A 24,203-nucleotide genomic window follows, 5' to 3' on the forward strand; every position below is an offset into this window, starting at 1 on the left:
CACAAGAAGAGATAAAGGTAGTCGTAAAAAGCATGGAGATGGGAAAGAGTCCAGGACCAGATGGTTATACAGCAGGGTATTATAAAAAATTTAGTGAAATATTAAACCCCAAATTGGAAAAATATATGAACGCCCTGGGAGGAGAGATGGACATGAGGGGAGAATCTTTACAGGCTCATGTGGTACTGTTACATAAAGAAGGGAAAGACGCCTCGCAATGTTCGAGTTATAGGCCTATCTCACTGTTGAATTTAGACACTAAGATATATGCAAAGGTCCTAGCGAATAGGTTGAAGGAGTTTATGTCTGAATGGATACATCGAGACCAGGTGGGCTTTGTCCCAGGAAGAGAGGGCAGGGACAATGGGCTAAGATCCCTGATGCTGATACAGAGAAGTAAAAAAGGGGAGGTACCGGTGGTGGCCCTTTCAATTGACGCAGAAAAGGCCTTTGATAGAGTAGACTGGGGCTTCATGATGGACACCTTAGAAGACCTGGGAATTGGAGGTAGAATGAGGGAATGGATTGGAAAACTGTACAGCAAACCCTCTGCAGTGGTAATAGTAAATGGGGAAAAAACAGAGCCCATCGGGATGTCAAATGGAACAAGGCAGGGATGCCCTTTGTCCCCCTTATTATATGTTTTGTCATTAGAGCCTCTTCTATCAACAATAAGGAAAAATAGAGATATAAGGGGAATTCAGATAGGAAGTGTAGATGATCTGCTGTTTTATGTGGGGAATCCCAGGACAACACTCCCAAATTTAATGAAACTGCTGAAGGAATATGGAGAACTATCAAACTTAAAAATCAATCCAACAAAAACTGAGATCTTAAACATAAATATTCCAAAGAGTGAACAAGAAAAAATACAAGAAGAATTTCCCTTTATTTGGAAAGAAAGAGATATAAAATATTTAGGAGTAAGGCTTAGCGCGTCGTATAAAAACTTGTATAAGCTAAACTATATTTCTTTATTAAATGAAGTAAAGGGGGAATTAAAAGCATTAGAGAGAGGAATCCCATCGTGGTTAGGATGTATAAACCTGGTAAAAATGATAATTGTACCAAAAATCTTATACAGATTCCAAATGATACCAATTAAACTCCCGGAAGTTTTTTTTAATGTAATAAAAAGAATGATAACGGGATATATCTGGAGGAAGAAAAAACCAAGGGTGTCCCACGAAATACTAAGTAGAGATAAAGAGAAGGGTGGTCTGGGAGTCCCAGATATAAAGAGATATTATAAAGCAGTATTATTAGGGAGAATTTTTGATTGGACGTTTAATTCAGAGGGGAAAAGTTGGGTAAAAATAGAAAATACACTTAGTGGAACCAATTTGAATAGAATAATATGGCTACCGACACAATATAGGGGTTTGAAGGAGGATTTAAGTTTGTACACTGTAAATGTATTAAGGGAATGGGATAAAATACACAAATATATGAAATGGGAATTTAATTCTATACTTATGCCACTGAGAAACACAGAGTTTTTTCCACCAGGTAGAGAAGAAATAACAGGTAGATAATTTATAAAGGAGGATGTCCAACTCAGAGATATAATGGGGGATGGGAAACTGAAGACCTTTAAAGAGTTGGAAAAGGAAAAGGGAAATATATTCACCAGGCTAGATGAGTGGCGTTACTATCAATTAAAACGTTTTTGGGGAAACCTTCCAAAACCCCTGAGAATGAAAAAAGATTGGAATTTGTTTGAGAGGTTGCTGGATTCACGGGGTGATGGGAAACATGGAATAGCTAAAGTATATGGAATTCTCACAGATCTAGACACAAACACTAAACCATTGCACATTGTAAATTGGGAAAGAGATATGGGGGTGGTATTAGATGAAGGGAAACAGAAGAAAATAAATAGATTAGTCCACGGAAATGTAAGTTTGAGGGATGTAGAATTAAATTATAAATGTCTGACAAGATGGCACATTGTTCCGAGTGTGGAGGATAAGATAAGTGCGGAGAAATCACAGTGGTGTTGGCGAGAGTGTGGGGAGGTGGGGACAGTTTATCATATTTGGTGGGAATGTCCAAAGATTCAAATATTCTGGAAAAAAATAATATATCTAATAGAGAACATCATTGAAATGAACATCGGGTTAGACCCTGGGATGTGCCTGCTACACAGTTCAGAGATATCAGTTAGTAAATATAAGAAATTAGGTTTAGGGTACTACTTGAACGCAGCAAAAAGCCTGATCCCCAAATATTGGAAGAAAAAAGAAATACCGAAAGAGGAGGAGTGGATAGAGAGAGTAAATTGGACTAGGAAGATGGAGAAGACATATTATATACAGGAAAATAAACTGGAGATATATATCGAGAAATGGGAAAAATGGGAAAACTTCGTAATAAGTATGAGAAAATGAAGAGTAGAATGTCATAGCGAAAAATTTGGGTAGGATATGCTTGCTTTGGATACAAGTCAAGGAAATGCAGAGTGGGGGGGGGGGTCAAGGTTTTAAGAGGGGGTAATTGAAATAAAAAGGAAAAACCGTATATTTATGATGATTGAGATGAAATTGTTTACTGTTATTTTTGTGATAATTATTAATAAATATTTAAATAAGAAAAAAAAAAATTAACTTTGCTAAGTACATTTTCAATTTTAACCCAGCTTTTCCCTTTTGGATTATGCCTCCAATCAAAACTTCTCGCCATTATTACTGAATTGTAATATCTCTTGATATCTGGAACTCCCAATCCACCCCTCTCTTTATTTCTACACAGTATTTCATACCCTATTCTAGGTTTTTTATTCCTCCAAATATATCTTGTTATCAATTTTTTAATGGTTTTAAAATATATTTCAGGGAGCTTAATTGGTATCATTTGAAATTTATATAAGATTTTACGGGATGATTACCATTTTTATCAGATTTATACGACCTATCCATGACGGGTTTCCTCCTCCCAATTTCCTTAGTTCCTCCTTAATCTCATTTAACATTGGAATATAATTTAACTTATATTGGTTTCTAATAGAGGTAGCTATTTTATTCCTAAGTATTTTAATTCTTTCTCTCTCCAAATGAAGGGAAATTCCTCTTGTATCTTAATTTTCTCTCTATTTGGGATATTTATATTTAAGATCTCAGTTTTTGTTGGGTTAATTTTTAGATTTGACAACTCCCCATATTCTTTCAGTGTCCTCATTAAATTTGGCAATGTTATCCTGGGGTTCCCCACATAAGACAACAGATCATCCGCATAAGCTGCCACCTTATGCTCTATGTCTCCTATCCATATTCCCCTTACGTCTATGTTATTCCTTATTGTAGACAGCAAGGACTCCAGTGACAACACGTACAATAATGGAGACAGAGGGCATCCCTGTCTTTTTTTTTTTTTTTAAATTTAAATATTTATTGATTTTCAAAATATTAGGAAATTTAAAATCCACAATATAAATTCTCTACATTCATATAACAACAGTATCTAATTTAAACATTAATTTCCCATATTTTCCTTATTTCTCCCAACCCCCCCACTAGCAGCTCCATAGTCACCCCCCCACCCTAACCTCCCACCCCACCCTACATCCACCGCTCTTTGGCAAGAGAAAAAAGAGGCTCTAAATCATGCTCTCATCATAAGGGGGCAAGAAAAAGAGAGGCCTTACTCTCGTCCATTCACACTTGATCTAAGCTCTTCCCATTTTTTCCATTTCGCCTGATATATCCCCATACCATCTTCCTGGGCATAAAACAGTTTCTCTAATCTTACAATATGGTCCATTCTAACTATCCAGTCTTGTTTTTTTGGAGCTTCTACTTGACGCCAAAATTTTGGAATCAATCCCTTGGCTGCATTTAGAAAATACCATATTCCTGATTCTTTATATTTATTTACTGCTATTTCTGTGTTATGTAAGAGGCAGGTTCCAGGGTCCAGACTAATATCAATTTCCGTAATCTTTCTAATTTGGTGTACCACTTCTCTCCAGAATATTTGTATCTTTGGACATTCCCACCATATGTGATAAAACGTGCCTATCTCTCCACACCCCCACCAACAAAAAGGTGACTTCTCCCCTCTCATCTTATGTTCTATACTCGGTGTAATATATCCTCTTGTCAAACATTTAAAATTCATTTCCACCTCCCGTGAGCTTATATTCTCGTGAACCAACCTAAATATTATTTTTTGTTTAACCTCATCTATCTCCACACCCAAGTCTCTTTCCCATTTTTCTATATACATTAGTTTTTTTCCACCTTTATCTAACTCAGTGAGAATTTTATATATCCTTGCCGTACTGTGTCTCCCATTACCTCGTGATCCCAACAACTTCTCAAACAAGTTACAATCTATACTCGCTCTCAAAGGCTTAGGCAATTTCCCCACAAAACATCTCAATTGACCATATCTCCAGCCATCTATCCTAGTGAAAATCTTTCCCTCTTCCTTTTTCAAATCTTTAAGTGTTCTCAGTTCTACTCCTTTCATTATATCTCTCAGTTGGGCACTCTCATTCGTGATCCATTTTCCTGAAACCTCCTCCCTACCTGGTGGGAAGAACCCTGAATTTTTCAATGGCATTTAAAGTATACACACTCGTGCTTTCTTTTAATCCTCTATACTCTGTAGGCACCCATATACTCCTACTTAAATCATTACCACTAAGTGAATTTTCCACTGTGACCCAACTTTTCCCTTTTGCATTATATGTCCAATCAAATATTCTAGCCAAAATAACTGCATTATAATATCTCTTAAAGTCAGGGACTCCCAATCCGCCATTCTCTTTATTTCTAGTTATCACTTCGTAAGATACTCTAGGTTTTTTATTACTCCAAATAAATCTTCTTTTTCAGTATCTTAAAATATACCTCAGGCAACTTAATAGGGACTATTTGAAATTTATATAGGATTTTGGGAACTACAACCATTTTAATCAAATTTATACGTCCCAACCAGGACCGATTTCCTCCCCCTAATCTCTTTAGTTCCTCTCTAATTTCGTTTAACATTACTATATAATTTGCTTGATACAAGTTTTTATAGGCCGAGGTGAGTTTTACCCCTAAATACTTCAATTCTCTCTCTCTCCACACAAAGGGAAACTCCCCTTGTATCCCCCTTTTTTCTTTATTTGAAAGGTTTATATTTAATATCTCTGTTTTAGACGGGTTAATTTTTAAGTTTGACATCTCCCCATATTCCTTCAAAGCCCTCATTTTCTACATAAAACAGTAAATCATCTGCAAATGCGGCAACCTTATGTTCTATATTTCCCACCCGTATTCCTTTTATGTCTACATTTTTCCTTATTGTTGCTAATAATGATTCCAAGGATAGAACATATAACAATGGGGACAGTGGGCAGCCCTGTCTTGTTCCATTTGTCATCTCAAAAGATTCCGATAGCTCCCCATTTACCATTACCACTGTAGAGGGGTTTTTATATAACTTTCCTATCCAAGTTCTCATTCTATCGCCCACTCCTAAGATCTCCAATGTGTCCATCATATATCCCCATTTGACTCTATCAAATGCCTTCTCTGCATCCACTGAAAGAGCCACCGCTGGCGACCTTCCCTTTCTACTTTTCTGGATAAGCAACAGTGATCTCAACCCATTATCTCTACCCTCTCGCCCCTGAACAAAACCCACCTGATCTTCATGTATCCATTCGGGCATTAAATCTTTCAATCTATTTGCCAAAATCTTTGCATAAATCTTCGTGTCTATATTCAGCAAAGATATTGGTCTATAGCTTGAACATTGGGTGGGATCTTTTCCTTCCTTGTATATGAGGACCGCCTGAGCCTGCAGTGATTCTCGTCTCATATCCATCTCTTCTCCCAAGGAGTTAAAATAGGACTTCAATTTAGGTATTAACAGTTCACTATATTTTTTATAATATCTAACAGTATATCCATCTTGTCTTGGGCTTTTACCTATCATAGATTTTTTTAATGCTATCTTTATTTCTTCATAGGTAATTTCAGATTCTAAGGAATTTAAAAGATCTTCATTTAATTTCGGTAGTCCTGCGTTTTTTAAATATATTCTTCTTTTTTCTACGTTTATTATTCCATCTTTACGTGTTGAATCTTGAGGGGCAATATTATAAAGTTTGCTATAATAATCTCTAAACACCTTCACAATATCTTTAGTTGAGTGCACCAGTTCTCCCTTGGGGTTTTTTATTTTCTCTATGTAATTCCTATTTTTCTTTTTCCTCAAAGCTCTCATCAAAAACTTTCCTGATTTATCACCCCATCTATATCTTTCGCATAATACTTTATTAAAGACTCTCTTCTTCTCTTCCTCCATCATAATCTCTAATTCCTCTTTCTTTTCCTTTACCTTCTGCATTATCTCTTTCGTTATATTCTTTTTATGCAATTGTTCAACATCCTCCAGTTCTTTTAAGAGCCTACTGATCTTCTCTCTCCTTTCCCTTTTCTTTCTAGCCCCAATTGCAATAAGAATTCCCTTTATGTAGACCTTATGGGCCTCCCACACTGTAGCCTCAGATATCTCTCCCGTTTCATTTTCCTCAAAATATCTCTTAATTTCCTCTCCAACCTTTCGCTCAGTCTCTGGATCCATTAGGAGAGACTCATTCAACCGCCACATCAAACCACCTGGAGGCTTTCTTCCCCATCCTATTTTCATTACAACTGGGGCATGGTCTGAGAGTGACCTTACCTCTATTGTCACTCTAACCAAAGACTCTATTAATCGGTGATCTATCAGTATGTAATCCAGTCTAGAATACATCTCATGGGCCCTTGAGAAGAAGGAATAGTCTCTATCGTTCATGTGCATAATTCTCCAACCATCCACTAACTGATAGTCCCTTATCTCTTTCTTTAGTACTCTTAGGGACTTACTACCCTCTCTTTGTATAGATGAAGTAGTATCCATTTGTGGGTCCATACATAAATTGAGGTCCCCAGCTATTATCAAATACCCCTTTCTAAAATCCATCAATCTTTTTAAAATTCTTTTCAAGAATCTTTCTGGCTTCTTATTAGGACAATAAATATTAGCAACTGTACATTCAATGTCTTCTATTTTACCTCTTAGAAATAAAAACCTCCCCTCCGGGTCTGTCTCTCTCTCTTCCAACTCAAACCTTATATCTTTTGCAAATCCTATAGCTACCCCCTTTGCTCTCTTAACCGGGGAATCTGTATAATACCATAACGGGTAATATCTAGAATTCAACTTTACATTTTACTTTTGTTCAAAATGCGTTTCCTGTAGGAAAGCCACTGATACTGCTCTATGTTGTAGTTCCTTATATAATTTAAATCTTTTCCCTGGACAACACAACCCGTTTACATTATAAGTTATAAATCTTAGATCTTTCATTTCCTTTATATCTTTTCCCTTCTCTCTATCTTATCCTCTCTCTCTCTGTCCCAATTACTCTTCTCTTCCTCCAAACTATACAGCCTCTTATCTTTCCTCCATCCCTCCCTTATCCCTCTACCCCGCTGTCCACTTCTCCCCTCCCTCCCACTCTTCCCATCCTTTAGGCTTACGTTTTGCCTATATATCTTTTGCAGGGCCAAACCCACCATAGATTACCTCCTTGGGGTTGAACTCCAACCATGGACAGATCCCCACACCTCCCACCACCTCAAAATATTTCCATCATCAATTCAAGATGTTCCACCTTTCTTAAGGTCCCAAAGGAGAAAAGAGAGAGAGAGAGGGTGGCGTCAAGCGGGATAAGAGGAGAGGAGGAGAAAACAAAAAAAATTAATAAATAAATAAATTCCCCTTCTCTTTCTCTCTCCTCTCCCTCCCACCCAGCACCCTCCCTCAATTCTCTATCTCCCTCTTCTAGCAAACTGCCACTCCTCTCTCTCTCCACCTCCCAAACCCCCTTCTTCCACCTCCCAACCAGGGACTTCCATCCTTTGTAATTCAAGTCTATCACAGAAGTTTCTTAAGTCCTCAGGAAATCTCAATTGGGCTGTAACTCCATTCTTCCATCCAATTAGGCACTCCAGCGTACCCCATCTATAGTGCACCTTTTGCTTTATCATCTGCTCTAACAGGGGTTTTAAAGTTCTTCTCCTCCACAATGTCTCTGGTGTTAAGTCAGCAAAAATCTGTATATTCATTTCTCCATAATTAATACTTGATCTTCCCTTGGTCTTTCTCCATACTTTTTCTTTATCCTCCCATTTCTGAAATTGGACTATTATATCTCTTGGTTTCTCTTTTCCACTTCCTTGTTGATTTTTTCCTATCCTGAAAACACCTTCCAGGTTAATCTTTTCTGTTTCTGATCTATCCATAATGGAGTTTAATATTTTACAGATAAGGCCTCTTGTTTCTTCTCCTTTTACCAATTCCGGAACTCCTCTCACCCTAATGTTGTTTCTCCTTTCCCTGTTTTCTTGTACTTCCATTCTATATAACAGCTTTTTTTGATCTTTCTTAATTTCCATTGTCCTTTTCTCCAGATCAGAAATATATTGAGCATGGCTTTTAACTCTTTCCTCTGTCTCCTCCACCCTTGATAGCATCCGGCCCAAATCATTTTGTATACTTGTCATTTCATGTTTTAATGTTTTTTCTAAGTTCTTGAACATATCTGCCATCTCTTTCTTGTTTGGAATTTGTAATTCACTTTCAGTGTCTCTCCTCTCCAATTTTTCTGTAAGATGCTGACTGTTATATTCTTTTCCCAGGGAGAGTCTAGGGCTACCCTCTATACTCATTTCCATTTCACATTTTTCACCAACGCTTTGAGATCTATCTGGGGTCACATTTCCTTGAGATGTATATTTTTTTATCATGCCAGTTTGAGACCCCTTTGGGCCACTATTTTTAACATTTTTATTTTTCATCTCTTCTATGCATTCTTTTTTTTTTTTCTTCAATAGGGGAAACACAAAGATTGATAACAATATATACCAGGGACTCCTTTTTTTTTTTTTTTTTCTTCGAGTTCTCTACTTAATATTCCTTCCAGGCTGCTTTTAATCTCCTCCTCTCTCTCCGTCAGACCCCCCAGGGAAACCCCCTTTCACAACTCCTCCTTTGCCTTTAGACAACAGAAACAGTCATTTATGTATCACAGTAATCCATCCAGGCTGCTCTCACTCACCCTTCACAGCTGCAGCTCTAGCATGTTCCTTGGTTGTCACATTCCATAGCTCTCTTCAGGGAGGGGGGGGTTTCCTCCGGGTCTCTTCGTTTTCACTCCTCTGTAACAAAGTCACTTCCATACAGGAGGGGAGGGAGGCATCTTGCTGCATACTTCTCCCATAACAATGTCTCATGTACTGGGAGGGGAGCAATCCGACGTCTTCCTCTCTCCTCTCAGCTCTAAACACCAGCCGGCATTTCCCCTACCCAGTAGTTCTCTGCGGCTGACACGTGGTCAAGCCAAGCCTCCTCGTTTCCTCGGCAACCCTGCTCTCTGCTCTCTCTCCCCTAGGACGAGTCTCCAGCCTGTCTTCAATCCGACGGCACAGTTCACTTCCTATTCATAGTGCCCGGGACCACGGCTTCAGCACATAACCCACCATACTCTGGTAGGTCCCCACGGTCCCTGCTCTCCAGTATCTGTATCCGAGGCGGTGGGAAAGGACGGACAGCTTCCACACCACGCTCTCCTACACCGCCATAGTTAGGCTCCTCCCCCATCTGGCATCCCTGTCTTGTTCCATTTAACATCCCAAAATACTCTGACAACTCTCCATTAACCATGATTGCTGCGGAGGGTAAACTATACAATTTCCTTATCCACTTTCTCATTCTGACTCCGAACCCCAGTACTTCCAACGTATCCATCATGTAACCCCAATCTACCCTATCAAATGCCTTTTTGGCATCAATCGAAAGCACCACCACTGGGGTTTTCTCTTTCCTACTTTTCTGTATAAGGAGCAATGATCTCAACCCATTGTCTCTGCCCTCTCTCCCTGGAACAAATCCCACCTGATCCATATGTATCCATTCAGGCATTGAATCTTTCAACCTATTTGCTAGTACCTTTGCATACAATTTAGTGTCTGTGGTCTTTTATACAGGTAACAAAATGAGATTAGCAGCCCTCACTTTAAGAGACTGCTTCTAATCTCAGCTTGTTACCTGTATGAAAGACACCTGGTAGCCAGAAATCCTGCTGAATGATAGGGGATCAAATACCTATTTCCCTCATGAACATGCAAATCAGTGCATAATTTGTTAGACGTGCATTTCTTTTGAATTTTTTTGTTGCTATTCTGTCTCTCAGTGTTACAATACACCTACCATTCAATTTTTAGACTGATCATTTCTTTGTGAGTGGGCAAACATTCCAAATCAGCAGGGGATCAAATACTTATTTCATTCACTGTATATGTGTGTGTGTATATATATATATATATATATATATATATATATAAAAATATATTTTGAAATATATTGAATATGGCCAAAATTGTGGCATTTCAAATATATGGCAATATATTTGGAAAGAGTATTTTTTTAAAAATATATTTCAAATATATTTTTATTCCATATAGGTGTGCAGGCAATCCTATTAATATCTATAGGGATGCAGTGGCTGCATGGACACAGATATTGTATCCAAACTGAAATCCCAAAAAAAAGATCACTGTCATCAGAGCAATGCAGTTTCACTATGTTGACATTGTACTGCTCTGGTCAATGATCTGAGACACTGTATGCTGCAATTGCACTGCTCTAATGACAATTACCAGCCGCATATTGTTTTTATTTATCTTTTATCTTGTTTTTATTTAGTTACCCAACACTGTCCTACACACTCTCTCTACTTTCACAGCCAATTTTTGTGAGAGGAGAGATTTCAAAGGCTGCAGCATTGCATCCTTTGTTTATCCATGTCTGTGTTTGGTCACAGTGATCACATGGTACAGAGCCAGTGAATTTGGCCCTGTACTCCAATCTGTGATCCACTGTGTCTTACAGATGCAGCAATCACAGATTGCACTGCAGCATGAGCAGCCAGAACTGGATGAAGCACTGGTATGTCCTCTCAAAACAAGGAAGCTCTCACCCAGCCACTCATAGGTAATGGCTGGTTGGGAAACGGTCAAATTAAAATACTGAATATACACCTAACTAGCCTAAAACTGTCCCCTCCCTCCTCTTAATACCTATACTAATGTGTGTAAGAAAGATGTATATACTTATCTATTTTTAGGCCTGTTTGGTCCAGCCATGTGATCTCCCCTGTGTCAACCAGCAGTGGCTGCAGATCAAAGGAAAGCTCTTAGACAATGGCTAGTAAAACCTGGAGTGCTGATATGACCCATAGACTTCAATGGCCCATCTCTTGTTGGTGCACTCTCCTTTCCCCTGAATCTGCGTTGGCTGACACAGGGGAGCCAGGTCATGTGACTGGACTGGAGTATACTAGACTGAAAATAGATAAGTATACTGTACATCTTTCTTACAAAGGTTAGTTAGGTGTAAACCGGAAATTCCACTTTAAGGAAACCTTGTCTAAAAATTAAACTTTCTGAACAGCTATGACTGCAAAAAAAGTGAAAATACCAACCTGTCCTGTCCCCTGTACCACCAAACATCCCTTCATTACAGTGGAATTTGCCCCTGAAGTCTGCTGGGTCATCTGCACTTTGAAAGTATCAAACTTCTGTTTGGCCTGCAGAGCCTAAAGAAGTGCAGCCAAAGCTTGTTTGGTTGTATGTCTCCTATGGATCATAGGAGTGCAGTCCATTCTGCACTCCTATGTCTGTTTTTAGCCAACAGCAGGCTAAAGTCTGTTGTCGGCTGACATCACTTATATGGTCAGGATCGACCCAGTAGCCTGGATCGGTACCTGGCTCAGCCTTTCAGCAAGCTGCTGAGAGCCTGAGCCAGACGCACCTGCTCCCGCACCCGCCCCCTTCACAGTCCAATGTTCCAGTGAGCACTGGGGGGGCAGAGCAGAGAGCCAGAGACTTTCAGTCTTGGCTCTCTGCTCAGAGCGGCAGGCAGCATTGAGTGATCAGCAGTGTCTGATAGTTCAGTTCTTACCCTTAGAACCAGCAGGGGACAGATGCAGCACCATATCAATGCTGAATCCACCTAGGTAAGGAAATTAAAAAAAACAAAATCCCAAACTTTTCTTTTAATGTTTGCTGTTGAATCCAATGCCACTACTATCCTTACCACTACTATCCTAGCCACTACTGTCCTGTGGAAAAACTGTGAGACTAAGAAACTAGATTGCATTAATATGAACAGTTCAATTCCATTTGATTTTTTTTTATTTTAGCAAATTGAAAACGTCATTGCCACACTTCCATGCAGCACTCAAATCATACAGCGCAAAAGTTTATGAAAACAATTTACTTCCTTTTGGGGTCAAAAAGACAGATTTTATTTTTTTTTAAGCTTTGTGGGGCAGTGCAAATGCAAATAGTGTAACAGATGTTCAGTGTAAATGCACATATACTGATACATGTATACATGGAAGGAGCCTACCATACATATGCAAATTATCTGCAGAGCAAACTCACTTAAATATAATATCTTACCAGGTAGCATTTGTAATATTCTGAGTCTCCAGTCTTAAGATATTACATTAGTGGACCTGTATCTTTTGGTGGATTACACAAATTTTTTCCCCAGTATTTATTTATTAAACTTAACCTCTTCACGCATAATGTTAAAACAAATCTTGGTGCCTCAATAAAATTTTGTAACTTTGACGTGTTAGTAAAATCATATATATAATCACTAGAGATGAGCGAAGTATTCAAAAATTTGATTCGACTGATTCGGCGAATTCGTGGAAAAATTTCGATTCGAGTCGAATATATTCGCTGTGAATTTAACTTAAAAAAGGGTGTTTCTAGGCTTCAGAGAGACTTAATATTAGTGCAGAACACTGTACCTTTAATTTAAATGCCCTTGGAGTCTGCTGGGGAAGAGAAATAATACTGTCAGTCAGTATGACATGCAGATGAGTGCCGTCGATCTTAGAATCACCGCACACTTCACTCATTTGGGCAGTCACGGGGCCAAAACCAGAGTGTGGAGCCACAGTGTGGCGGTGGAGGCAGCAGCAATGGGAGGCCATACAGCACCCTATGACAAAAATGGAAACCACCAGCAGTGTGAGGAGACCTGAAAGTGGCACATGGCAGAGTGTGGCGATAGAGACAGCAGCAATGGGAGGCCGTACAAGGACCCATGACACACTCTGGACCTGGCAGCAGCATGAGGAGGCGGTACAGGGGCCCATGACAGATTACGGGCCTGGCAGCAGCATGAGGAGTCGGTACGGGGGCCCATGGCAGATTACGGGCCTGGCAGCAGCAATGGGAGGCCGTACAGGGACCCATGACACACTCTGGACCTGGCAGCAGCATGGGGAGGCGGTACAGGGGCCCATGACAGATTACGGGCCTGGCAGCAGCATGAGGAGTCGGTACGGGGGCCCATGACACACTCTGGACCTGGCAGCAGCATGAGGAGGCGGTACAGGGGAGCATGACAGATTACGAGCCTGGCAGCAGCAACTTGGACAGGAGGACGTTCAGCTTCTGCACCGTCGGGTGCGTGCTCGCAAACTGTTGTCTCTTGGAAACGGATTCCAAGAAAGACTGCTGACGGAATCCGTGAAGAGGAGTAGCAGGAGAAGGAGCATCTGAACGAGCGGAATATGCCAACAAGCGACAACAGGGGCCCATGACAGATTACGGGCCTGGCAGCAGCATGAGGAGTCGGTACGGGGGCCTATGGCAGATTAGGGGCCTGGCAGCAGCTATGGGAGGCCCGTAATCTGCCAGCACCCTATGACAAAAAATGGAACCCACCAGCAGTGTGAGGAGACCTGAAAGTGGCACATGGCAGAGTGTGGCGATGGAGACAGCAGCAATGGGAGGCCGTACAGGGACCCATGAGAGACTCTGGACCTGGCAGCAGCATGAGGAGGCGGTATAGGGGCCCATGGCAGATTAGGGGCCTGGCAGCAGCTATGGGAGGCCCGTAATCTGCCAGCACCCTATGACAAAAAATGGAACACACCAGCAGTGTGAGGAGACCTGAAAGTGGCACATGGCAGAGTGTGGCGATGGAGACAGCAGCAATGGGAGGCCGTACAGGGACCCATGAGAGACTCTGGACCTGGCAGCAGCATGAGGAGGCGGTATAGGGGCCCATGGCAGATTAGGGGCCTGGCAGCAGCTATGGGAGGCCCGTAATCTGCCAGCACCCTATGACAAAAAATGGAACACACCAGCAGTGTGAGGAGACCTGAAAGTGGCACATGGCAGAGTGTGGCGATGGAGACAGCAGCAATGGGAGGCCGTACAGGGACCCATGAGAGACTCTGGACTTGGCAGCAGCATGAGGAGGCGGTATAGGGGCCCATGGCAGATTAGGGGCCTGACAGCAGCTATGGGAGGCCCGTAATCTGCCAGCACCCTATGACAAAAAATGGAACACACCGGCAGTGTGAGGAGACCTGAAAGTGGCACATGTTTGGGGCATGATTCATGGCGGATTTAGTCAGTTGTGTCAGGAACTGGTGGTTTGAAATCCAGACTAATCCACGCCTGATTCATTTTCACAAACGTGAGTCTCTCCACACTTTGGGTGGACAGTCGTGTCCTCCGCGGAGTTGCAATACCTCCTGCCGCACTAAACACGCGCTCCGATGCCACGGCAGCCTTTCAAGGGCAAATTCAGCTAGTTGGGGCCAAAGGTCAAGTTTCGTTGCCCAGTAGTCAAGGGGATTGTCTACCTCGGTTGGCAGGGTGCTGTCCAAGTAGGCCTAAGCCTGTTTTTTGAGGTCCTGCTCCAGGTCCACCTGATGCTGCTGCTGCTGCTGCTGCTGCTGCTGCGGCTGGTTAGTAGTTTCCTCACTGCGCTGGTGAAGAAAGCTACTCATCATCGACTGCAGACTGAGGCAGCCGCTGCTGGTGGAGCTGCCACTGCTCCTACCACCCCACCCCTCCCCTGCTGCCATGGCAGAGGAACGCGAGCGCACAGGGCCCACAGTGTCTGAGGATGGACGTTGGCGCAGACAGGCAGAGACCAGCTGACTACATAGGTGGTTTTTATAGTACGTTATTTTGGCCTCCCTCTCAGCAGGTGTGAAAAAGGCCACCATTTTTGAACGGTAGCGAGGGTCCAACAAGGTGGACAGCCAAAAGTCATCCCTCTGTCTGATGGTTATTATTCGGCTGTCGCTACGCAAGCAAGCGAGCATGCTATGGGCCATTTGTGCCAAGGAATGCGAGGGACTCCCTGCCTCCATCTCCACAGCATACTGCCACGGTGCGTCTGGGTCCTCTGTCTCCTCTTCCTCCTCCTCTACCAGATGCTCCTGCTCCTCCACTCCTGTCCGCTGAGTGGAAAAACCACCCATTTCACTCAATAATTCCTGAGCACCAATGTCCTCCTCTACCTCCTCCTCTTCTTCCTGTCCTGCCCCCACAGGGGTCATGTGGCGTTGAGATCTGTGCGCCACGTCTACCGCACCCTGACCAGCCATTGTTAACAGCATTTTTTCCAGGGCGTGCAACAGAGGAATGACGTCGTTCATCCCATAGTCCTGCCGACTCACGAATAGCGTGGCCTCCTCAAAGGGCCTGAGCAAGCGCAGGTGTCACGCATGAGCTGCCAATGGCTGACATCTAAGTTACACAGGGAGTACCTTTATCCGCTTTTAACATCAGGAAATCTGTGATGGCCTTTTGCTGTTCGTAAAGGCGGTCTAACATATGTAGGGTTGAATTCCACCTTGTTGCAACGTCACAGCATGAGGAGTCGGTATAGGGGCCCATGGCAGATTAGGGGCCTAGCAGCAGCTATGGGAGGCCCGTAATCTGCCAGCACCCTATGTCAAAAAATTCAACACACCAGCAGTGTGAGGAGACCTGAAAGTGGCACATGGCAGAGTGTGGCGATGGAGACAGCAGCAATGGGAGGCCGTACAGGGACCCATGACAGACTCTGGACTTGGCAGCAGCATGAGGAGGCGGTATATAGAGGCCTATGGCAGATTAGGGGCCTGGCAGCAGCTATAGGAGGCCCGTAATCTGCCAGCACCCTATGTAAAAAAATTCAACACACCAGCAGTGTGTGAGGAGACCTGAAAGTGGCACATGGCAGAGTGTGGCGATGGAGACAGCAGCAATGGGAGGCAGTACAGGGACCCATGACAGACTCTGGACTTGGCAGCAGCATGAGGAGGCGGTATATAGGGGCCTATGGCAGATTAGGGGCCTGGCAGCAGCTATAGGAGGCCCGTAATCTGCCAGCACCCTATGTCAAAAAATTCAACACACCAGCAGTGTGAGGAGACCTGAAAGTGGCACATGGCAGAGTGTGGCGATGGAGACAGCAGCAATGGGAGGCCGTACAGGGACCCATGACAGACTCTGGACTTGGCAGCAGCATGAGGAGGCGGTATATAGGGGCCCATGGCAGATTAGGGGCCTGGCAGCAGCTATGGGAGGCCCGTAATCTGCCAGCACCCTATGTCAAAAAATTCAACACACCAGCAGTGTGTGAGGAGACCTGAAAGTGGCACATGGCAGAGTGTGGCGATGGAGACAGCAGCAATGGGAGGCCGTACAGGGACCCATGACAGACTCTGGACTTGGCAGCAGCATGAGGAGGCGGTATATAGGGGCCTATGGCAGATTAGGGGCCTGGCAGCAGCTATAGGAGGCCCGTAATCTGCCAGCACCCTATGTCAAAAAATTCAACACACCAGCAGTGTGAGGAGACCTGAAAGTGGCACATGGCAGAGTGTGGCGATGGAGACAGCAGCAATGGGAGGCCGTACAGGGACCCATGAAAGACTCTGGACTTGGCAGCAGCATGAGGAGGCGGTATATAGAGGCCTATGGCAGATTAGGGGCCTGGCAGCAGCTATAGGAGGCCCGTAATCTGCCAGCACCCTATGTCAAAAAATTCAACACACCAGCAGTGTGTGAGGAGACCTGAAAGTGGCACATGGCAGAGTGTGGCGATGGAGACAGCAGCAATGGGAGGCCGTACAGGGACCCATGACAGACTCTGGACTTGGCAGCAGCATGAGGAGGCGGTATATAGGGGCCTATGGCAGATTAGGGGCCTGGCAGCAGCTATGGGAGGCCGGTAATCTGCCAGCACCCTATGTCAAAAAATTCAACACACCAGCAGTGGGAGGAGACCTGAAAGTGGCACATGGCAGAGTGTGGCGATGGAGACAGCAGCAATGGGAGGCCGTACAGGGACCCATGAGAGACTCTGGACCTGGCAGCAGCATGAGGAGGCGGTATATAGGGGCCTATGGAAGATTAGGGGCCTGGCAGCAGCTATAGGAGGCCCGTAATCTGCCAGCACCCTATGTCAAAAAATTCAACACAACACCAGCAGTGTGAGGAGACCTGAAAGTGGCACATGGCAGAGTGTGGCGATGGAGACAGCAGCAATGGGAGGCCGTACAGGGACCCATGACAGACTCTGGACTTGGCAGCAGCATGAGGAGGCGGTATATAGAGGCCTATGGCAGATTAGGGGCCTGGCAGCAGCTATAGGAGGCCCGTAATCTGCCAGCACCCTATGTCAAAAAATTCAACACACCAGCAGTGTGAGGAGACCTGAAAGTGGCACATGGCAGAGTGTGGCGATGGAGACAGCAGCAATGGGAGGCCGTACAGGGACCCATGACAGACTCTGGACTTGGCAGCAGCATGAGGAGGCGGTATATAGGGGCCTATGGCAAATTAGGGGCCTGGCAGCAGCTATAGGAGGCCCGTAATCTGCCAGCACCCTATGTCAAAAAATTCAACACACCAGCAGTGTGAGGAGACCTGAAAGTGGCACATGGCAGAGTGTGGCGATGGAGACAGCAGCAATGGGAGGCCGTACAGGGACCCATGACAGACTCTGGACTTGGCAGCAGCATGAGGAGGTGGTATATAGGGGCCTATGGCAGATTAGGGTCCTGGCAGCAGCTATAGGAGGCCCGTAATCTGCCAGCACCCTATGTCAAAAAATTCAACACACCAGCAGTGTGTGAGGAGACCTGAAAGTGGCACATGGCAGAGTGTGGCGATGGAGACAGCAGCAATGGGAGGCCGTACAGGGACCCATGACAGACTCTGGACTTGGCAGCAGCATGAGGAGGCGGTATATAGAGGCCTATGGCAGATTAGGGGCCTGGCAGCAGCTATAGGAGGCCCGTAATCTGCCAGCACCCTATGTCAAAAAATTCAACACACCAGCAGTGTGAGGAGACCTGAAAGTGGCACATGGCAGAGTGTGGCGATGGAGACAGCAGCAATGGGAGGCCGTACAGGGACCCATGACAGACTCTGGACTTGGCAGCAGCATGAGGAGGCGGTATATAGAGGCCTATGGCAGATTAGGGGCCTGGCAGCAGCTATAGGAGGCCCGTAATCTGCCAGCACCCTATGTCAAAAAATTGAACACACCAGCAGTGTGTGAGGAGACCTGAAAGTGGCACATGGCAGAGTGTGGCGATGGAGACAGCAGCAATGGGAGGCCGTACAGGGACCCATGACAGACTCTGGACTTGGCAGCAGCATGAGGAGGCGGTATATAGGAGCCTATGGCAGATTAGGGGCCTGGCAGCAGCTATAGGAGGCCCGTAATCTGCCAGCACCCTATGTCAAAAAATTCAACACACCAGCAGTGTGAGGAGACCTGAAAGTGGCACATGGCAGAGTGTGGCGATGGAGACAGCAGCAATGGGAGGCCGTACAGGGACCCATGACAGACTCTGGACTTGGCAGCAGCATGAGGAGGCGGTATATAGAGGCCTATGGCAGATTAGGGGCCTGGCAGCAGCTATAGGAGGCCCGTAATCTGCCAGCACCCTATGTCAAAAAATTCAACACACCAGCAGTGTGTGAGGAGACCTGAAAGTGGCACATGGCAGAGTGTGGCGATGGAGACAGCAGCAATGGGAGGCCGTACAGGGACCCATGACAGACTCTGGACTTGGCAGCAGCATGAGGAGGCGGTATATAGGGGCCTATGGCAGATTAGGGGCCTGGCAGCAGCTATAGGAGGCCCGTAATCTGCCAGCACCCTATGTCAAAAAATTCAACACACCAGCAGTGTGAGGAGACCTGAAAGTGGCACATGGCAGAGTGTGGCGATGGAGACAGCAGCAATGGGAGGCCGTACAGGGACCCATGAAAGACTCTGGACTTGGCAGCAGCATGAGGAGGCGGTATATAGAGGCCTATGGCAGATTAGGGGCCTGGCAGCAGCTATAGGAGGCCCGTAATCTGCCAGCACCCTATGTCAAAAAATTCAACACACCAGCAGTGTGTGAGGAGACCTGAAAGTGGCACATGGCAGAGTGTGGCGATGGAGACAGCAGCAATGGGAGGCCGTACAGGGACCTATGACAGACTCTGGACTTGGCAGCAGCATGAGGAGGCGGTATATAGGGGCCTATGGCAGATTAGGGGCCTGGCAGCAGCTATGGGAGGCCGGTAATCTGCCAGCACCCTATGTCAAAAAAATCAACACACCAGCAGTGTGAGGAGACCTGAAAGTGGCACATGGCAGAGTGTGGCGATGGAGACAGCAGCAATGGGAGGCCGTACAGGGACCCATGACAGACTCTGGACTTGGCAGCAGCATGAGGAGGCGGTATATAGGGGCCTATGGCAGATTAGGGGCCTGGCAGCAGCTATAGGAGGCCCGTAATCTGCCAGCACCCTATGTCAAAAAATTCAACACACCAGCAGTGTGAGGAGACCTGAAAGTGGCACATGGCAGAGTGTGGCGATGGAGACAGCAGCAATGGGAGGCCGTACAGGGACCCATGAAAGACTCTGGACTTGGCAGCAGCATGAGGAGGCGGTATATAGAGGCCTATGGCAGATTAGGGGCCTGGCAGCAGCTATAGGAGGCCCGTAATCTGCCAGCACCCTATGTCAAAAAATTGAACACACCAGCAGTGTGTGAGGAGACCTGAAAGTGGCACATGGCAGAGTGTGGCGATGGAGACAGCAGCAATGGGAGGCCGTACAGGGACCCATGACAGACTCTGGACTTGGCAGCAGCATGAGGAGGCGGTATATAGGGGCCTATGGCAGATTAGGGGCCTGGCAGCAGCTATGGGAGGCGGTAATCTGCCAGCACCCTATGTCAAAAAAATCAACACACCAGCAGTGTGAGGAGACCTGAAAGTGGCACATGGCAGAGTGTGGCGATGGAGACAGCAGCAATGGGAGGCCGTACAGGGACCCATGACAGACTCTGGACTTGGCAGCAGCATGAGGAGGCGGTATATAGGGGCCTATGGCAGATTAGGGGCCTGGCAGCAGCTATAGGAGGCCCGTAATCTGCCAGCACCCTATGTCAAAAAATTCAACACACCAGCAGTGTGAGGAGACCTGAAAGTGGCACATGGCAGAGTGTGGCGATGGAGACAGCAGCAATGGGAGGCCGTACAGGGACCCATGACAGACTCTGGACTTGGCAGCAGCATGAGGAGGCGGTATATAGAGGCCTATGGCAGATTAGGGGCCTGGCAGCAGCTATAGGAGGCCCGTAATCTGCCAGCACCCTATGTCAAAAAATTCAACACACCAGCATTGTGTGAGGAGACCTGAAAGTGGCACATGGCAGAGTGTGGCGATAGAGACAGCAGCAATGGGAGGCCGTACAGGGACCCATGACAGACTCTGGACTTGGCAGCAGCATGAGGAGGCGGTATATAGGGGCCTATGGCAGATTAGGGGCCTGGCAGCAGCTATAGGAGGCCCGTAATCTGCCAGCACCCTATGTCAAAAAATTCAACACACCAGCAGTGTGAGGAGACCTGAAAGTGGCACATGGCAGAGTGTGGAGATGGAGACAGCAGCAATGGGAGGCCGTACAGGGACCCATGAGAGACTCTGGACTTGGCAGCAGCATGAGGAGGCGGTATATAGGGGCCTATGGCAGATTAGGGGCCTGGCAGCAGCTATAGGAGGCCCGTAATCTGCCAGCACCCTATGTCAAAAAATTCAACACAACACCAGCAGTGTGAGGAGACCTGAAAGTGGCACATGGCAGAGTGTGGCGATGGAGACAGCAGCAATGGGAGGCCGTACAGGGACCCATGACAGACTCTGGACTTGGCAGCAGCATGAGGAGGCGGTATATAGGGGCCTATGGCAGATTAGGGGCCTGGCAGCAGCTATAGGAGGCCCGTAATCTGCCAGCACCCTATGTCAAAAAATTCAACACACCAGCAGTGTGAGGAGACCTGAAAGTGTCACATGGCAGAGTGTGGCGATGGAGACAGCAGCAATGGGAGGCCGTACAGGGACCCATGACAGACTCTGGACTTGGCAGCAGCATGAGGAGGCGGTATATAGGGGCCTATGGCAGATTAGGGGCCTGGCAGCAGCTATAGGAGGCCCGTAATCTGCCAGCACCCTATGTCAAAAAATTCAACACACCAGCAGTGTGAGGAGACCTGAAAGTGGCACATGGCAGAGTGTGGCGATGGAGACAGCAGCAATGGGAGGCCGTACAGGGACCCATGAGAGACTCTGGACCTGGCAGCAGCATGAGGAGGCGGTATATAGGGGCCTATGGCAGATTAGGGGCCTGGCAGCAGCTATAGGAGGCCCGTAATCTGCCAGCACCCTATGTCAAAAAATTCAACACAACACCAGCAGTGTGAGGAGACCTGAAAGTGGCACATGGCAGAGTGTGGCGATGGAGACAGCAGCAATGGGAGGCCGTACAGGGACCCATGACAGACTCTGGACTTGGCAGCAGCATGAGGAGGCGGTATATAGGGGCCTATGGCAGATTAGGGGCCTGGCAGCAGCTATAGGAGGCCCGTAATCTGCCAGCACCCTATGTCAAAAAATTCAACACACCAGCAGTGTGTGAGGAGACCTGAAAGTGGCACATGGCAGAGTGTGGCGATGGAGACAGCAGCAATGGGAGGCCGTACAGGGACCCATGACAGACTCTGGACTTGGCAGCAGCATGAGGAGGCGGTATATAGGGGCCTATGGCAGATTAGGGGCCTGGCAGCAGCTATGGGAGGCCCGTAATCTGCCAGCACCCTATGTCAAAAAATTCAACACACCAGCAGTGTGAGGAGACCTGAAAGTGGCACATGGCAGAGTGTGGCGATGGAGACAGCAGCAATGGGAGGCCGTACAGGGACCCATGACAGACTCTGGACTTGGCAGCAGCATGAGGAGGCGGTATATAGAGGCCTATGGCAGATTAGGGGCCTGGCAGCAGCTATAGGAGGCCCGTAATCTGCCAGCACCCTATGTCAAAAAATTCAACACACCAGCAGTGTGTGAGGAGACCTGAAAGTGGCACATGGCAGAGTGTGGCGATGGAGACAGCAGCAATGGGAGGCCGTACAGGGACCCATGACAGACTCTGGACTTGGCAGCAGCATGAGGAGGCGGTATATAGGGGCCTATGGCAGATTAGGGGCCTGGCAGCAGCTATAAGAGGCCCGTAATCTGCCAGCACCCTATGTCAAAAAATTCAACACACCAGCAGTGTGAGGAGACCTGAAAGTGGCACATGGCAGAGTGTGGCGATGGAGACAGCAGCAATGGGAGGCCGTACAGGGACCCATGAGAGACTCTGGACCTGGCAGCAGCATGAGGAGGCGGTATATAGGGGCCTATGGCAGATTAGGGGCCTGGCAGCAGCTATAGGAGGCCCGTAATCTGCCAGCACCCTATGTCAAAAAATTCAACACAACACCAGCAGTGTGAGGAGACCTGAAAGTGGCACATGGCAGAGTGTGGCGATGGAGACAGCAGCAATGGGAGGCCGTACAGGGACCCATGACAGACTCTGGACTTGGCAGCAGCATGAGGAGGCGGTATATAGGGGCCTATGGCAGATTAGGGGCCTGGCTGCAGCTATGGGAGGCCCGTAATCTGCCAGCACCCTATGTCAAAAAATTCAACACACCAGCAGTGTGAGGAGACCTGAAAGTGGCACATGGCAGAGTGTGGCGATGGAGACAGCAGCAATGGGAGGCCGTACAGGGACCCATGAGAGACTCTGGACCTGGCAGCAGCATGAGGAGGCGGTATATAGGGGCCTATGGCAGATTAGGGGCCTGGCAGCAGCTATAGGAGGCCCGTAATCTGCCAGCACCCTATGTCAAAAAATTCAACACAACACCAGCAGTGTGAGGAGACCTGAAAGTGGCACATGGCAGAGTGTGGCGATGGAGACAGCAGCAATGGGAGGCCGTACAGGTACCCATGACAGACTCTGGACTTGGCAGCAGCATGAGGAGGCGGTATATAGAGGCCTATGGCAGATTAGGGGCCTGGCAGCAGCTATAGGAGGCCCGTAATCTGCCAGCACCCTATGTCAAAAAATTCAACACACCAGCAGTGTGAGGAGACCTGAAAGTGGCACATGGCAGAGTGTGGCGATGGAGACAGCAGCAATGGGAGGCCGTACAGGGACCCATGACAGACTCTGGACTTGGCAGCAGCATGAGGAGGCGGTATATAGGGGCCTATGGCAGATTAGGGGCCTGGCAGCAGCTATAGGAGGCCCGTAATCTGCCAGCACCCTATGTCAAAAAATTCAACACACCAGCAGTGTGTGAGGAGACCTGAAAGTGGCACATGGCAGAGTGTGGCGATGGAGACAGCAGCAATGGGAGGCCGTACAGGGACCCATGACAGACTCTGGACTTGGTAGCAGCATGAGGAGGTGGTATATAGAGGCCTATGGCAGATTAGGGGCCTGGCAGCAGCTATAGGAGGCCCGTAATCTGCCAGCACCCTATGTCAAAAAATTCAACACAACACCAGCAGTGTGTGAGGAGACCTGAAAGTGGCACATGGCAGAGTGTGGCGATGGAGACAGCAGCAATGGGAGGCCGTACAGGGACCCATGACAGACTCTGGACTTGGCAGCAGCATGAGGAGGCGGTATATAGGGGCCCATGGCAGATTAGGGGCCTGGCAGCAGCTATAGGAGGCCCGTAATCTGCCAGCACCCTATGTCAAAAAATTCAACACACCAGCAGTGTGTGAGGAGACCTGAAAGTGGCACATGGCAGAGTGTGGCGATGGAGACAGCAGCAATGGGAGGCCGTACAGGGACCCATGAGAGACTCTGGACCTGGCAGCAGCATGAGGAGGCGGTATATAGGGGCCTATGGCAGATTAGGGGCCTGGCAGCAGCTATAGGAGGCCCGTAATCTGCCAGCACCCTATGTCAAAAAATTCAACACACCAGCAGTG

This window comes from Staurois parvus, unplaced genomic scaffold (assembly GCF_062004578.1).
Source record: "Staurois parvus isolate SC_StPar_1 unplaced genomic scaffold, SC_StPar_1.0 ptg000561l, whole genome shotgun sequence".
NCBI classification, from domain to species: Eukaryota; Metazoa; Chordata; class Amphibia; order Anura; family Ranidae; genus Staurois; species Staurois parvus.